At 46.2% G+C, this 6,000-nt stretch overlaps 1 protein-coding gene across 3 annotated transcripts in view; it reads left to right on the top strand.

Annotated features, from left to right (window-relative positions):
* The first annotated feature begins 4,080 nt into the window (after window positions 1–4,080).
* The window catches only part of Fbxo10 (F-box protein 10), a 46,645-nt gene continuing 44,725 nt past the window's right edge, over window positions 4,081–6,000 (top strand). For 2 of the 3 annotated variants that reach the window (XM_070010071.1, XM_070010063.1), the window contains exon 1: window positions 4,083–4,152. The gene's annotated coding sequence lies outside the window, so the exon portion shown is untranslated. Of the gene's footprint in view, window positions 4,153–6,000 lie in introns of all 3 variants that reach the window. The other variant, XM_070010068.1, reaches the window with a different exon arrangement.

Genomic DNA, 6,000 nt, shown 5'->3' with positions numbered 1-6,000 from the left:
GAATCCAGACAAATCATTCTTTGTAAGCCTAATTTTTTTTCTATAAAGCAGATTTACATGGCGGGGGAAATTGTGCATGCTCAATCTGACAAGTACTGACTGCAAAGGGACAAAGACAAGCAAGCACACTAGTCTTTGGAGAAAAGAGTCAATAGCAAGTGGTAGGATAGAGACATGTGGGACAAACTAGGGGAGAAAGAAGGGAGAAATAGTCTGTTTGTAAATGTTCTTATATTTAAATTCTTATATAAAAGTAAATGAGACTTCTAATGTGGCATGTGATGCCACTAACCAGGAAGATAGATAGCACGGTCTGGTAAAAGCTGCTGTTGTACTCCTTTCAAAGTTTTTTTTGCTGTGTCAGAAATGCCAAAACAATGTTGGCCAGCACAAATCCAGGAACTTGGGATTTTAATTGCTTATTGACAATCATATCCAGACTGCTGGTTTCATACAATGGGGCACTTTTCAAAGGATTAAACATGTGATAGCCTTGGCTAATAAGCTAAATCATCAAGTTTATGGTAGTGTGAGTTCATTCTTGTTCTGATTTGATCTAAGCATGGTCTTTTTACTTATCTGGAAAGTTTGTGTCTTAAAAATAAATTGTCTTTAGATCTAGATAGGCTTATTTTCCCATTTATTTAAAAAAAAAAAACAACATTAAGAGCTGGGGTTATAGCTTGATGCTGTGTTACCAGTGGATGGTGGAGGAGCTGAAATCCCAGTTTCTTGGCATATCCAACAAAGAACTGAAATTTGTGGTACACTAGGCTCAAGATAGATGGCGCTAGGTTGGGAGCAGCTCAGCTTTTGGAGATTTAGAAGCTCTAGTTTATTTTAGTCTAACAAGGTTAAAGAAAAAAACATTCCTTGCTTCCCATGTAGGAAATGGGAGTTAAAGCTGTTACCTACTTCCTTTTTTCTTGTGAGCTGGGAGAATACACAGTCATCTTATACTACCTCACCTTTAAATTCTGGTTCTGGAAAGCTGTTACTAAGTATTCTAAAATAGGGAGATGTCTGGACAATTTCTCCTCTATAGTAGTCTTTACTGGTTTACCTAGTACAGCCAAGATTTTACCATTGGAAAGGAGAGAGCAATTTTAGGTAGCCTAGCCCCTTTTTGGGTCTCCTGGGCACGGTAACAGCATTTAAATGGAGGGATTCTTACATTGTTAGTTGCTTCCTGGTTTCTACTTCTAGGTTGAACCCTTTTAATACTAAGAATATAAAAAATGGAAAAAGAAGCCAGGCCCCAGTGGCTCACACCTGATCTTAGCTACTCTTGAGGCTGAGATCTGAGGATCTCGGTTGGAAGACAGACCTGAAGAAAAGTCCTTGAGACAATTTTATCATCAGTTAAACACCAGAAAAGCTGGAGGTGGTGTGACTTAAATTGTTATTTGATTAGTGACTAACTTCTCAACCAACGAATTTGTTGTTTCTTTTTTGGTATTAGGATTAATACAGGACATAGCACTTGCTAGGCAAGTGCTTTGCCACCGAGGTACATCCCAGGCCTCCACCAAATAATTTTAAAACAAACCTGCTGGGCACGGGTGGCTCACGCCTGTAATCCTAGCCACTCAGGAGGCTTAGATCTGAAGATCAAGGTTCAAAGCCAGCCCAGAATGAGAGTCCCTTCCCCAACTAACCTCTACAAACAACCAAAAACGGAAGTGGAGCTGTGGCTCAAAGTGGTAGAGCGCCAGCCTTGAGCAAAAGAGCTCAGGGACATCGCCCAGGCCCTGAGTTCAAGCCCCACCACCGACAACAAGAACAACAAAAACCCTAACAAACTTTTTTCTCTTCTGCCCATAATAGTAGCAGCAGCAGCTAACAATACACTGACTGTGGCATGCATTGTGCCACGTGCTGCACATACAACTGAGGGGAATACGTGCTCCCTGGCGGGTCACCCGCGCCTTCAGTGCGTGGCCCCTGCCCGGCGTGCACTTCCTGAGGCGGCGCCGCACGCTGTTAGGTAACTGGTCCGAGAATCTTCGCGCTGACCCCTTTGCGCACCTCCCGGCAGTTTCCGCCCACAGATTCTATTTCTGCCCCTTCCGAGGCCCCACGGTCCGAGCCTGAGCCCCGTCCGCCGGCTCCCCTCGTGGGCCCTCGCTGCCTGCAGACTGCTCTGGGCCGGGGTGGTCTGGAGCCTCCCGGCACCAGCTCCCCCCGCCGCTCCCCCGCGTCACGTGACCGCGGAGCCCGTGGGAGCAGCCGGCAGCTGTCCCCGGGCGGGGCTCGGCGCGCAGGTCCGCCCGCTCCTCCGCCCGGCGCCCGCCCGCTCCTGGACGCGCGCCGCAGTCCTCGAGCTGCGCTGCGGCTCCGGCGGCTCCGGCGTCGGCGGGGGCGGCTTCCAGGGCACCGCGGCCCCAAGGCTCCCTCCGAGGTAAGAGGCGCTGGCGCCAACTGCATGCTCATGCTCGGGATGCCCCATCCAGAGCAGGGGGAGGACGGGGGCCGGCGCTGCTTCCCTGGGTGCTTCTCCCGATGGACGGCGGGGTGCTGCCCTGGCTGGGCCGAGCTTGTGCACGTGATCCGGCACTGGAGACCCAGGGCCTAGTGAAACCATGAAGGGATGCCCGAGGCAGCCCGCGCCACCTGGAGCCGCCCTCCTCCCAGGAAGAGCTGTGCCTCACCTCCGTGCTTGTTAAACCGCTTGGCCGCTTGGCCCCAGCAGGTACCTCCGCAGGTACCTCCATCTCCAGGCTCATGAGTGTGTCAAAAGTGCAAGAGAAAGAATCAAACTGGGGCTGGGCAGAGCCGTCACCTAGGATGCAAGAATAAGTCTGGGTCTTCTGTATTTTGTGTTACCCTCTTGGAGATTTGGTCTCTCTATCATTGAAAAAGGAACATCTCCCCTGCCTTGTTCAGGGAAGATAGGAAAACCACTTGAAGAGCTAGCACTCCTCAAACAGTCAGCCCTGGATTCAAGTTGCAGTTCTACCACTTACTAACCATGTGACCTTGAGCCACATCCATTCCTGGCCTCTTAAAAGTAGATAATAATAGTACTTCGCTCATAGATTCCTGTGAGGATTAAGTGTAAATGGTTTAGCCCAGTGCGGGCCTAGAAGGCCCCATAGATAGTGCTATTTATATAAGTATTATTAAAATAGTAAGCTATGGAGGGCTCCAGGAGAGGGATTTTTAGTAGAATATCATATTCAGTTACTGTGTATATGATCCTAAAACCCCCTTTTCCGGCTCTGGGCCCCTGCCCCTGTGCCTGCTGTTTTACATTGGCATGTGAACCTGTTGTTCCCACCAAATCAGCCAGGCAGGATGGGAACATTAATTTACTTGAGCAGATGGGTATCAGATTCCCTGGGAGGGGAAAGAAACCTGCCAGGCATGTGCTGCCACCGTAAAAAGCACATCACAGTGATTGACTGTCATGACTAGGAAACCATGTAGCCCAGCTGTCTCCTGCAAATAGAGAAACTGGACCTAGAATGAGAACAGGACTTGGATTTTTCTCAGGACCCAACAGAATGTTGGCCAGGCACCATGCTTTCTCTTTGATCTAACTTCATTCCTCAATTCTACATTTATTCAACAAGTATTTGAAGACTGTCCATTATGGATTTTACACCCACTAAGGGCTGGGTGTAGAGATGTGAACAAGACAATGGTCTCTTGTTGTTTCCATAGCTACCTATGCTAGTTTGGAGTTATATAAAATCATATGGAAATATATTTCCTCTGCTAGTTCTCAGTATGTTTTATAATAACAATAAGTTCCAGCTCCCAGTGAGCTTGCCTCATAGCAGCTGGCCCCAAGAGACCAAAGGACACTAGAGGCCTGAATTATTTCATGATCCCTCATAGTTTTCTCCAGCTTTGGGGAAGTCTAGTAAGATTTTAAGAGACTGGAATAAAATATTGTTTTGTCAGAGTTTTTAGGAAAGGATTTCCTTCTGGCCTAGAACACTTGGATTCCTTTGTCTTTCTGATTTCAGGCCTCTTATCTTTTTTATTTTTATTTTTTTTTTAGGTTTCTAAAAAGAGAGTTCCCAGCCTAAAGTCTTCATGCTGGTTTCCATGGTTATCAGGGGAATTGTATTTTCACGATAGCACAAGTAGCTTATTAAGCAATGCAAGGCAGTCACCAACCAGTCCAAGGGATTCTGCTTTCTGGTAATGGTGTGTTTCCTGTTCTTTCCCAGCTCTTGAGCAGACACATTTTCCTTTTCCTTTTTCATTCCTTCCTTCCACTTTTTGCTTCAATAAACATGCATTGGTGACAGGGCCTAGAGGAGTGAGAATATACAAACATAGAGACCTTGGCCTGAGGGACCGCCCAGTCCTTGGGGGACATGAGACAGGGTATTACTGCACACAAGGGGCAGATCGGTGGGCCTATGGAAAGGTGTAAGCAATCGTGTCAGCAAATGATCTCAGAGGCAGGAATGGTAGTAGCCTGGGCAACAAAGACATTGTCTGCTTTTCAAAGGATGTGTGAGAGAAATATATTTCTTTGATGGTCCTGTCACAGAGAAATCATAGATGGTACAACAGCATTTTTAAAAAGGTTTTTGTTATTAACATATATTAGTTGTACAAGGGAGTTTTAGAGTCATTTCCATGCATACATATAAGATACCCCAATCAGACTCAACTGTTCTGTTCTTTCAGTTTGCTTTAATGAATGAACCTCTTAAGTCGCTCGTGGGCTTGGATTGAAATGCCTGCTGATTTCCTTCGTTACCCTCTGTTAATTTAGTGATTTATTATTTTCCCACTCATCTGAAATACTGGATATATAAAAGGATAGAGCAGCATTTGGTTAAGATTTTTGTCTAATTCAGTTAGATGGTTAACTTTTTTCTTTTTTTGGTCGGTTGTGGGGCTTAAACTCTGGGCGTGGGTCTGTTGCTTAGCTCTTCAGCTCAAGGCAAGTGCTCTACCATTTGAGCCATAGCGCCACTTCTGGTTTTCTAGTGGTTTATTGGAGTCTCACAGACATTCCTGCCCGGGCTGGCTTTGAACCGTGATCCTCTGAATACCTTCTGAATACCTAAGATTACAGGTGTGAGCCACCAGCACCAGGCTAGATGTTTAACTTCTATGTCTTACTTCACAAGTCAGGTTCTAATGCAGTCACATTTATCCCCACCCCCACCCCAATGAATCTCCCAAGCCCTCTAATGCCCTGTGTGGTAAGAATTCTAAACCCTCTGGGGGTGTAGACAGTCCAGTGGTGTCAGTTATACCCTCATTATGGAGAGGAAAGAACAATACAGTGCATCCACATCATTATTTCTGACATAGCTACATGGTTTCATTGCTAAAGAGCTGTCCTACACTGTCCAAGAATGTGTGTGGTCCCTGCCAGCATGATCCCTTGCTTGGACTCCCGTGTTAGAGCTTTTCTAAGCTTCTGCTCACATGCTTGGCCACGCTACCCAAAGTACTGCATGCTGAGCCTTTTTTTGAGCCTGTTTCTGGATTGGTTTCCCCTACTGTCCTGGGGTCACCTTAGAGTACTCAAGACATTTGACTGTTTCCACTTTTTTTTAGGGTTTGAGAGTTCAATATATTTTTCTAAGCTTGTCCCTTTGGTAAATTGGTGCTATCACCGGAGAATGGGTGAGGGGTTCCCTTAGCTTCCCAGTTCACACACACACACACACACACACACACACACCAAAGCAAAACAACACAAAAACTAATCACACACACACACACACACACACACACACACACACACACACACACACACACACACACACACACACACACACACACACACACACACACACACACACACACACACACACACACACACACACACACACACACACACACACACACACCAAAGCAAAACAACACAAAAACTAATTCAATCCTAACTACTCAGGAGGATGCCAGCCAGGCAGGAAAATCTGAGACTTATCTCCAAGTAGCCACCAAAAAGCTAGAAATGGTTTAAGGGGTAGAATGCTAGTCTTGAGCAAATAAAGGTAAAGAACAGTGCCTAAGCCC

This window comes from Dipodomys merriami, unplaced genomic scaffold (assembly GCF_024711535.1).
Source record: "Dipodomys merriami isolate MVZ:Mamm:240054 unplaced genomic scaffold, mDipMer1.0.p SCAF_11, whole genome shotgun sequence".
Classification (NCBI taxonomy): Eukaryota; Metazoa; Chordata; class Mammalia; order Rodentia; family Heteromyidae; genus Dipodomys; species Dipodomys merriami.
The sequence above is the reverse complement of the archived record's forward strand: the minus strand, read 5'-3'. Positions and strand labels throughout refer to the sequence as shown.